Source organism: Pristis pectinata, chromosome 31 (assembly GCF_009764475.1).
Source record: "Pristis pectinata isolate sPriPec2 chromosome 31, sPriPec2.1.pri, whole genome shotgun sequence".
Lineage (NCBI taxonomy): Eukaryota > Metazoa > Chordata > Chondrichthyes > Rhinopristiformes > Pristidae > Pristis > Pristis pectinata.
The window spans coordinates 8502869-8515317 of NC_067435.1; positions in this window are offsets into that span (position 1 = coordinate 8502869).

Genomic DNA, 12449 nt, shown 5'->3' on the forward strand with positions numbered 1-12449 from the left:
ATGCTGGTAATTGGGTGGAGATCAAGAGGGAGAAAATGACACCAGTGGTAGTGCTGTCTGACAGAGGTGGGTTAATCAAAGCTGAGCTGTCAATAGATGGAAACGAAGATGTGACAACCGTACTTTTACTTTTAGAATGTTACTGAATGGTAGATTAACTCCCCAAAAAGGTATTAATTCACCAGATGGATCTTGCTGACAATCTGGTGGATTATTGGTCATCATTACTGACACCAGCTTTCATACCAACCACTCAGTTACTTGAATTTAAATTCCCCATTTTTCAAATTAGGGTTTTAATTTACATGTCTATTACTAGTGCTATAAACAAACACCATGCTGATGTTCTATAATTCCAGCCTAGGCTATGCATTCACAAAATACTCATAATGTAGATTAAATAACAGTCTGCATACACTTGTAGCCTAGAATAGTAATCAGACTGGACTTTTATTCAGAAGCACAGGAGTGATTTGATACACAACCTTTGTTGATTCTGATTTAGAGTCATGACTGGGTGGAGTATTAGAGTATTACCCCAGTTATCTAAATTATTGGACCAGTAACATAACTAGAGGCTACCTGAACAAAGCAAAATGCTGCAAGGAATCATCAGATCAAGCAGCAGTGAGAAGGAGAAAGTGTCAATGTTTCAGATCAAGACGGTTGATCAGAATGGAGAAGCAAAACAAGAATGTTTTAATTGAACAGATGGCAAGGGTGGAGAGAACAAAGGCTACAGAACAAAGATCAGGATAATTACTTTAAAAACTGGCCATTGCTGACAAGAAATTGAAATGGAAAGGAACATCCACATCTCTGGTAGAGCAAGAGTAGATGCAGGTGTTACTTGAAGTTAACTTCAATTAAGTTTCAATGGCTGTACTGTACCAGATGACCTGTTCAAGCTTATATTGGAGCAAAGCAAGGGGATGGAGGTCAAAGTGAGAATGCAATGGATAATTCAAGTGACAAAGCTGGAAGCTCTAGTTGCCCTTGCAGCTGAACAGAAGTATTCTGCAAATGGTTTGGAGACCACATCATGAGTGCTGACTGGAAGAGACCCAATTGTAGTGCAAATGAACACCTACTGTACCTGGAAGGAATGTTTGGGCTCCCAGTGTTGGACAGGGAAAGAGATAAAGGCAAGTGTTGCATCTCCTATGAAAGATGGAAATAGCAGCACAGTTGAAGGAAAGGTGTAGGATTCCACCATCACATAGGAGGCAGTGGAGACTGAGCATTATCCATTGAATGAAGGCTAATGGGGTGGAAGGCAAGATCTTCTGAAGAAATCAGTGATGGTCCAGGTGATAAATAGCCAATGGCAAGGATCTAGTGAGGATAAAGTTACCAAGAGGACATTTGGCTTCTACCAGGTAATGGTCAGTTTACCAAAACACCACCCATACGCAGGGTTGACATCAGCAGCACTGAAGCACTGTATCCTGCATGTTAAAACCAAGCTAGATATTAGCTCAATGCTAGCAATCCTACCTCCGGGTCAAGTTTCTCATTGTACCATTATCATCCTGCAAAGAGTGATCCATTAGTATCAGCTTTCCATCAAGGTTTCCTTCTCAAATAATCCACAGGTTCAAGCCTCCCGATAAAGTTAATCACAAGAGACATACAGCAGGTGTCAAAAACAAGCATGCTGGAACAGAGGGTAGAAAATCTGAATTCAGAAAATGATCACATTGTCCATCTGAGAAGTCAATACATTTCCCATTCTTTTGCAATACCACAAAGGATATACTGAGTTGAACTCACTAGCAGCCAAACCATCAAGCCAGCCATTACTTCAAGGTCTGGAGGCTTGAACAGGAGAAGCCACATTCCAAGCATCATATGAACATGCAAGTAAAGGTTTGATCTTGGGAAAGAGGGAAAACATGAATAGTTTGCAATTACATTGAGGATCGCTCACAGGACAGAACAAATTGCAACACCAGTGGCAGCCACACTCATTATGGACATGTAGGTTACTGTTCTTTTTAATGCATGAACACTATACAATTTTCAGGATGCAAGCATTTTGGCAAAACCATTGCTGCCAGTTACCTTAAGAAATTAGTGTTGAGTCACTTCCATGAACTTCTACTGAGTATAGCGGTTATGATACAAAGTACATGGCCATTTCAGAGGGAAGTTAAGAGTTAACCATGTGCTTGCAATTGCATTACGCCAGCCTGCAAGGATCATAGATTTCATCCCCAATATCTAAGGAGTTTATTGCACAAGTATATTATTCAAGGACATGGACGCATTGACTAAGTAGCATCAAGTTTGGAATTGCCTTGGCCCTGCCAGCTTAACCTCCACCTACCCCCTCCACTCTGCACTTCTAATCAGTTGCTGCCTTGTTCTCACCCACTGGGTCTTAAAGTTTGTCCCACCTCCACTCTTGCCCTCACCAAACTCATCTTACCCAAGTCCCACCTCAATCTTTTCCCATGAAAGTGCTTGTCCCTACTACCTCATTGGTCAATATTAACAGTTCTCCCTACTGAGCATCATACCCTCTTCAAATCCAACATCAACCTTGTCAGAAAAATTTAACTGTTCACCATCCTTAAAAACTTGGCTTCACCAAGATCTTCCCTCACCCAACGTCTTGGATGTTCTATTAACTCTCAAATCACATACACAAGGAATGGCTTGAATCCCTTCAAGGCAGTTTCTTCCATCCACTTAAATAACTAACTAGTCAACCACTCAAAATGGTTCAAATGCTGGACAAGCCATCAGCAGCCTTTGACACAGCTTAGCAAAGCATTTCAAAGATTCATCAGCATTGGCACCTCTTCCTTTATGTGCACAGTTGTACCTGTTTGCCAAGAATTTAACATTAACCCCTTCCTGTTGACAACACTGGGAACATGGTATAATCTTCCACCTGTACTGTAACACCACCCAGCTTACTATCTCATCCACAATCTGAAGTTACCAGAGAGCTTTCCATACAGCTAGCTGGTTAAGCAGGAATTTGTTCCTTATTCAACTGCTACTAAATCTGACAACTGAAACCAAATCATGTTGTTCGCAGACGTAACACCAAGTCAGACTTCCAGATAAACATTTGACTTCAAGTCTGTGCCATTTCTGAGAATGATTTTCTTCACCCATCTCCAGCCTCCTCGTCTTCAGATGCTGTTGAAACCCCATCTACATCCTTGGGATGTGATTATTCTAATGCACTCCTGGCTGCCTGCATTTTTATCCTACATCATCTTGATCTCATCCAAGACTCTGGCAGGTGTCTTATGTTTTCATTACCCTGTTGAGGTGAAGGCTATCCCCTTGCCAGAGGAGCAGCAGGGTGCAAGTAAATCAAAACTAGGTTTACTGGAGCCAAGGTACAGTAAAGTTGTCAGCATTACAAGATGCTAAATTGCCCGACCCTTGGCAGAGGTTCTTGAAGTAAAAAGGACATACTAAACACCAGCAAAATTCTCAAGATTAGCCACTGCCTTTACTCAGCCGAGAATGCTTCCTAGAGGGATATCCAATCCCCTCGTCACAGGAATGGTGCTGATAATGCTGGAAATAGTTCAGAAGATGCAATGTGGATCTGTGGTGGTGCAGTAGTTTGTCACTGGATGATGACAAACCACAAGAATTCAGATCTGGAGTGAAGCAAATGTTTAAGGTCAAAATTAGAACAAATAGTACACTCAATACCTGACTGCAAATTCCAAAAGTTATGGGTATCGCCTATGAGCAGAGTTAAGACTAATGAAACATACAAGAAGTTGAGGTCAAGAGGCCTTTTCCTCATCTTGCATAATCTAGATGAGGTGTGGGGCTAAGTATGACATTTTTTGAAAACAAAAGGTCTGCAACGGAAGACGTGATAAAGTTTCTTCACCTCGGAACACCTTGGTCTTTGGATGCTGGTTTGATGATTATGTGCGAAGCTGCGATGGCAAGATTTGGGATGCAAAGGAAGTCAGCTCAGTCGGGCTGGATGAGGATCAGGTGATCTTTTGAGTGCCGGAGCAAATGATAGTAACTTCTCCTGCTCCCATGTCCGGTGTTACTGCAACGGTGCCTTAAACGAAGCATTGGCCAATCTTCATTTGGAAAACTGGAGATTTAAACCTCTCCATCCCAAATGCATTACAGCACATGGAATGTTTGCGGCTGTTCCCTCATGAAAGACGTTTGTAAATGTGGACAAAGTCTTCTAATTTGTACTTGTTCCTGCACGTAACAAGGAGTCAACTTGTTCATGGACTTGTAGAATAAGTTTTAAGTCAATGTCTGCCAACTGGGGAAAGATTCACTTCAGCTTCATTTGCATGAAATTGGCTCCAGTTATGAAGCGTTGAGATCATTCTGGCTGCTGAATGCCAGCGATCTTGATACTCATGACGTGTTCGATAGTGGTATACGCTGAAATCTTGGAATAGATCGATTGCCAGATACCGTTGAATACTATTAAGTAACTGCCGGAGAGGGGAAATAAAAATCTGCCCCCTCCCCGACGATTGGAGTAGTCGAGATCAGAGAAACAGCCGTCACAGTCAGTGCCACGACCAGGACCAGCTCCGACACCACACCTAACGAAACAAAACAAGCGGCATTGAAGGAAATGCTGTGGCGGGGCAAGAGGATAATCTCAGGTAACCAACTCACCCCCTGGAGCCCTCTCCACGGCGCGCTGCTGAAACTCATTCAGCGACTCGGTTTCCGGGCTGATCACATCAGGATCCAGAATGATCAGTGGTCGCAGCGAGACCTCCCACTTGCTTTCATCTTTCTCTGCAATACCAAATCTTCCGGTGAAGGAACAGACGGAGCAACCTCCCATATCCAGGAGGAAGGACTTACCAGCCTCGGGCTGAACGTCCCTCCGTCCTCTGGAAGCAAATAGACCCTCCCTTGTGGCAATGCAATTGCCCACATAATAACAAGCAGAGACATCAACGCTCGATTCTTCCAAAGGGGTCCAACTAAACCAGGGAAAGAATCATTTGGGTAACTAGGCCAAACAACACGGACAAAGGTGGTGGGGGGAGGATGGAGAAGCCACTTACATATTCTACACCTTCTGGAAAGTGCAAGCTTTGGTTGCTTTTCGCTCCGATCAACTGCAACAACTTTCAAGAGACAAGTGATGAAAATCTGAGGGATATTTGAAATAAAAGTTTGAAATTAGTGACCCCTTCAATGCCGTTTGCTTTGTTTCGTTAGGTGTGGTGACGGAGTCCTGGTCGTGGCCCTGACTGTGATGGATGTCTCTCTGATCTCGGCCCTCTAATCGTCTTGTTCCTGTACAGGAAACGCATGCAAACTCGATGCAGCAACTCAAACTAAACAATAAAATCCAATTGTTAAATTCTGAATGGTATTTCTGCATATTTAGTATACGGGTCTTCCCTGTCCGGGAGGTGGGGGGCGATTTTTATTTCCTCTCCGGCGATTACTTAATAGTATTCAACGTTATCTGCCAATCGATATGCAGTATTCCAAGATTTGGTTGTTTACCACTATCGAACACACCATGGGTATCAAGATCGCTGGCATTCAGCAGCAAGAATGTTCTCAACGCTTTATAAGTAGAGCCAATTTCGTGGAAATGAAATGAATCTTTCCCCAGTTGGCAGACGTTGACTTAAAACTTATTCTGCCAGTCCATAAACAAGTTGACTCCTTGTTACATGCAGGAACAAGTACAAATTAGAAGACTTTGTCCACATTTACAAACGTCTTTCATGAGGGAACAGCGCCGCAAACATTCCACGTGCTGTAATGCATTTCGGACGGAGAAGCTTAAATCTCCAGTTTCCAGATGAAGGTTGGCCAATGCTTCGTTTAAGGCACGGTTGCAGTAACACCGGACATGGCAGCAGGAGAAGTTACTATCTTTTGCTCCGGCACTCAAAAGATCACCTGATCCTCATCCAGCCCGAATAAACTGACTTCCTTTGTATCCCAAATCTTGCCATCGCAGCTTCGCACATAATCATCAAACCAGCGTCCAAAGACCAAGGTATTCCGGAGTGAAGAAACTTCATCACGTCTTTCACTGCTAACCTTTTAAAAAAATTATCGTACTTAGACCCACATCTCACCAAGATTATGCAAGGTGAGGAAACGTCCTCTTGACCTCAACTTCCTGAATGTCTCATTAGTCTTAACTCTGCTCATAGGCGATACCCATAACTTTTGGAATTTGCAGTCAGGTATTGAGTGTACTATTTGTTCTAATTTTGACCTTAAACATTTGCTTCACTCCAGATCTGAATTCTTGTGGTTTGTCATCATCCAGTGACAAACTACTGCACCACCACAGATCCACATTGCATCTTCTGAACTATTTCCAGCATTATCAGCACCATTCCTGTGACGAGGGGATTGGATATCCCTCTAGGAAGCATTCTCGGCTGAGTAAAGGCAGTGGCTAATCTTGAGAATTTTGCTGGTGTTTAATATGTCCTTTTTACTTCAAGAACCTCTGCCAAGGGTCGGGCAATTTAGCATCTTGTAATGCTGACAACTTTACTGTACCTTGGCTCCAGTAAACCTAGTTTTGATTTACTTGCACCCTGCTGCTCCTCTGGCAAGGGGATAGCCTTCACCTCAACAGGGTAATGAAAACATAAGACACCTGCCAGAGTCTTGGATGAGATCAAGATGATGTAGGATAAAAATGCAGGCAGCCAGGAGTGCATTAGAATAATCACATCCCAAGGATGTAGATGGGGTTTCAACAGCATCTGAAGACGAGGAGGCTGGAGATGGGTGAAGAAAATCATTCTCAGAAATGGCACAGACTTGAAGTCAAATGTTTATCTGGAAGTCTGACTTGGTGTTACGTCTGCAAACAACATGATTTGGTTTCAGTTGTCAGATTTAGTAGCAGTTGAATAAGGAACAGGGTGCAAGACAAACTCCTGCTTAACCAGCTAGCTGTATGGCAAGCTCTCTGGCAACTTCAGACTGTGGATGAGATAGTAAGCTGGGTGGTGTTACAGTACAGGTGGAAGATTATACCATGTTCCCAGTGTTGTCAACAGGAAGGGGTTAATGTTAAATTCTTGGCAAACAGATACAACTGTGCACATAAAGGAAGAAGTGCCAAAGTTGCTGAATCTTTGGAATGCTTTGCTAAGCTGTGTCAAAGGCTGCTGATGGCTTGTCCAGCATTTGAACCATCTTGAGTTGTTGACTAGTTAGTTATTTAAGTGGATGGAAGAAACTGCCTTGAAGGGATTCAAGCTATTCCTTGTGTATGTGATTTGAGAGGTAATAGGACATCCAAGAAGTTGGGTGAGGGAAGATCTTGGGGAAGGCAAATTTTTAAGGATGGTGAACAGTTAGATTTTTTTTGGACAAGGTTGATGTTAGATTTGAAGAGGGTATGATGCTGAGTAGGGAGAACTGTTAATAGTGACCAATGGGATAGTAGGGATGAGCACTTTCATGGGAAAAGATTGAGGTGGGACTTGGGTAAGATGAGTTTGGTGAGGGCAAGAGTGGAGGTGGGACAAACTTTAAGACCCAGTGGGTGAGAACAAGGCAGCAACTGATTAGAAGTGCAGAGTGGAGGGGGTAGGTGGAGGTTAAGCTGGCAGGGCCATGGGAATTCCAAACTTGATGCTACTTAGTCAAAGCATCCATGTCCTTGAATAATATACTTGTGCAATAAACTCCTTATCCTATTGGGGATAATCTGTGATCCTTGCAGTGTGGCTTAATGCAAGTGCAAGCACATGGTTAACTCTTAACTTCCCTCTGAAATGGCCATGTACTTTGTATCATAACCGCTATACTCAGTAGAAGTTCATGGAAGTGACTCAACACTAACTTCTTAAGGTAACTGGCAGCAATGGTTTTGCCAAAATGTTTGCATCCTGAAAATTGTATAGTGTTCATGCATTAAAAAGAACAGTAACCTACATGTCCATAGTGAGTGTGGCTGCCACTGGTGTTGCAATTTGTTCTGTCCTGTGAGCTCTCTACAATGTAATTGCAAAGTATTCATGTTTTCCCTCTTTCCCAAGATCAAACCTTTACTTGCATGTTCACATGGTGCTTGGAATGTGGCTTCTCCTGTTCAAGCCTCCAGACCTTGAAGTAATGGCTGGCTTGATGGTTTGGCTGCTAGTGAGTTCAACTCAGTATATCCTTTGTGGTATTGCAAAAGAATGGGAAATGTATTGACTTCTCAGATGGACTATGTGATCATTTTCTGATGCTTTCCGATTTTCTACCCTCTGTTCCAGCTTCTTTTTCACACCACCTGCATGTCCCTTGACGTGATTAACTTTACTGGGAGGCTTGAACCTGTAGATTATTTGAGAAGGGAACCTTGACAGAAAGCTGATACTAGTGGATCACTCTTTGTATCATTATCATCCCGCAATGAGAAACTTGACCCATAGGCAGGATTGCTAGCACTGAGCCAATATCTAGCCTGGTTTTAACATGCAGGATACAGTGCTTCAGTGCTGCTGATGTCAAACCTGCCCACAGGTGGTGTTTTGGCAAGCAGACTATTACCTGGTAGAAGCCAAATGTCATCTTGGTCACTTTATCCTCACTAGATACTTGCCATCACTGATTTCTTCAGAAGATCTTGCCTTCTACCCCATTAGCCTTCATTCAATGGATAATGCTCAGTCTCCACTGCCTCCTATGTGATGGTGGAATCCTATACCTTTCCTTCAACTGTGCTCCTATTTCCATCTTTCATAGGAGATGCAACACTTGCCTTTATCTCTTTCCCTGTCCAACACTGGGAGCCCAAACATTCCTTCCAGGTACAGTAGGTGACCATTTGCACTACAATTGGGTATCGTCCAGTCAATGCTCATGATGTGGTCTCCAAGCTATTTGCAGAATACTTCTGTTCAGCTGCAAGGGCAACTAGAGCTTCCAGCTTTCTGTCACTTGAATTATCCATTGCAGTCTTACTCTGATCTCTGTCTCCTTGCATTGGTCCAATGTAAGCTTGAACAGGTCATCTGGTACAGTACAGCCATTAACTTCAATTTTAAGTTTCAATTTCAAGTAACACCTGCACCTTTCTCTCTACCAGAGACATGGATGTTCCTTTCCATTTCAATTTCTAGTCAGCAACTGCCAGTTTTTAAAGTAATTATCCTAATCTTTATTCTGTACACTTTGTTCTCTCTGCCCTTACCATCTGTTCAATTAAAATATTCTTGTTATGCTTCTCCATTCTGATCAAGTCTTGACCTGAAACATTGACACTTTCTCCTTCTCACTGCTGCTTGATCTGATGATTACTTGCAGCATTTTGATTTGGTCAGGTGGCCTCTGATTATGTTACTGGTCCAGTAATCTAGATACCTGCGGTAATATTCTAATACTCCACCCAGTCATGACTAAATCAGAATCAACAAGAGTTGTGAATCAAATCACTCTTGTGCTTCTGAATACAAGTCCAGTCTGATTACTATCCGAACTAAAACTGCAAGCAGACAGTTATTTCATCAACATTATGAATATTCTGTGAATGCATAGCCTAGGCTGGAATTGTGGAACAGCAATATGGTGTTTGTTTATAGCACTAAATATGGACATGCAAATTAAAACCCTACTTTGAAAAATGGGGAATTTAAATTCAAGTAACTGAGTGTGTGGTATAAAAGCTGGTGTCAGTAATGATGACCAATAATCCACCAGATTGTAAGCAAGATCCATCTGTTGCATTAATGCCTTTTTTGGGAGGTTAATGTACCGTTCAGCAACATTCTAAAAGCAAAAATATAGTTGCCAGATCTTTACTGTTTCCATCTATTGACAGCTCAGTTTTGATTAACCTACCTCTGTCAGACAGCACCACCACCACTTGTGTCATTTGCTCCCTCTTGATCTCCACCCAGTTACCAGCATTCCCTTTCTTCTCTGCAAATATAAAACACTTGTTTTCTCACCTTTTCCCAGTTCTGACAAAAGGTCATCAACCCAAAATATGAACTCTGCTTTTCTCTCCACAACTGCTGCTTGACCGGTGGGGAATTTCCAACATTCTGTTCTGCCATTTAGATGTTCTGGCCAAATGAAAGTCTAGATACAGTAATAGATTTGATTCTTAACTGTCTTTTGAAATAGTCCACTCAGTGGAAGAGGCAAGTGAGAAATGGTCATTTCCAATAAATGAAATTAAAAAAGAAATGGGTGTAAACTTGGGTGGAGTTATCTGAGAATACTACAAGTTGCAAAAAGTGAGAAAAAAAGCATTTTAATGCCGGATTCTTAACCAATCACATCTTGATATAAATGACCACAAAACTAATTCTACAAAATACAACCACATCTTAAAGACACACAGTCTGTAATCTTTTCCAGATGGACCAGTCATTGGTATTCTATTATGACTGAGGTTGGATTTTACCATCCAGATGGTACTGTTAAATTAACTTGCATTGAATACAATGCTGCTGATTATCATTGCTCCAAATTTTTGCAGTGAAGAAAAAAAATCAGATTTGACTCTTTAAAACTTGATTATTTAGCATTATTTATTGAAGATTTTATTGTACACATTTTTGTCCACTTATTTCAAGCTGTAAAGTAATTAGTTTCCACACCCGTGAAACTGGAGATTTTCTGATAATATCACCAGGTCTTCACAGAGTTGCCTGTACATCTCATCTTTGCATTCTACTTCACTTGGCCACCTTTCTACCCAAGTGTGTTCTCCAACCAGATAGTTCACTCTGAAATTTTGAAACTTTGTCATTATATGAGGAAGAACAAGCACAGATCTGATGATAAAAATTTTCTAAATGGACAAGGTGGCATTAAGATTTTTGAAATTAAGGTTTAGATAGTGCTGATGCTGAGAAGATGTTTCCCCCTGTCATGGATCCTGAAACTAGAAGCCACTAAATAAAGCAAGTCACCAATGAGGGATGGTGGGAATCTATAACTTTCTCTCACTGGGAGTGGTTGAAGTCAACTATGCAGTACATTTGAGTGGAAGCTTCAAAAACACAGGGTGAATTGAATAGAAGATTACATTAATAGGGAGAGATAAAGTCATGTGGAAAGTGGCTCACGTGGACTAGCTCAGCAGGACGGCCGATTTTTTTTGTTTGTTCCACTGTTATATCCAATAGTCGTACTTAACAAATAGAAAATTCATCATGTGCAGGTACATGAAATTGCTCAGATTAGTTGGGTTGGAGATAAGGATATTTATGATTTTTCCAAAATTCAGTTTATTCTACAGGTTCACTCATCATCACTAAAATGGTCAACATTATCTATGGGAGTTTGTTGTGTACAAATTTGGATTATGTGCAACTTCACTGGCAGCAAAACACTTTGGAACCACTTAAGGCCATGGAAGATTATACAAATTAATCTGTTTGCAGTTTTCCAACCCCCCACCCCCCTCCCCACCCCGATGTATTTACTAAAATCTGGAAGATGTGAGAATTGGTCTTTCCACAAAGAATGTTGAGAGGAAGGGAAAATTATTGTAACGTGTAATGAATGTGGCAAAATGGGATAATGTACTCTGGCTCAGTAGGTCATGCTCTCGCCTCTGAGCCAGAAGGTTGTGCATTTAACCCTCACTAACATCCATCACTAAGGACCCTCACCATCCGGGACATGTGCTCTTCTCGTTACTACCACTGGGGAGGAGGTACGGGAACCTGAAGCCCCACATTCAATGATTCAGGAACAGTTTCTTCCCCACTGCCATCAGATTCTGAATGGTCCATGAACACTACCTCATTATATTTTTGTACAATTTATTTAATTTTGTCATGAAATAGTAATTATGTTTTTACATTGCACTGCTGCTAAAAGACAACTGTCACAAACCAGCAACAAAAGAAACACACTGAGCATGATTCAGTGTTAAAAACTATTTTATTAATCACTACTTATGATAATACGTAAAATAAAAGTAAAAATGTTAGTATGTTAGAATTCAAGAATGTTAAACCTCGAACGTTAACCCCAAAACTAAACTCTTCGTGTGTGTGTGTGACAAAATCCAAAACTCCCAGTTCCGGAATGGTTCTTAAAGTTCAGTTCCGCAAGCCATAAGGTGAAACATGAGCAAGGGCTTCTTCAACAACCACTGTTGTCTGAAGATAAGACGTAGATGTAGAGAAACATAGAGAGAGTACATACGAAATCCAAATGTTCCATGATGGAACCCAAACGACACTCCAGTGTTTACTCGGTAGTGACTTCCTCACCCCGAAAAGCATCCGAACCGTGGTCGTCCACACATAAATACCTGTTTCCTTCTACAGGTCAGCAACAAAGTGAACTCCACCGGATTACTTCCAACTTCCATACATGGATTTCAGTGGCAAACACAGTTATTGTTTCTCATCCATCGATAGAGAAAACAAGCAGGCTGGTGTCTCTCTCCCTTCTCTCTCTCTCCTTCTTCTTCTTCTAACCTCTTCAACAACGTCATTACGTCCTTTATCTTCTATTGACAT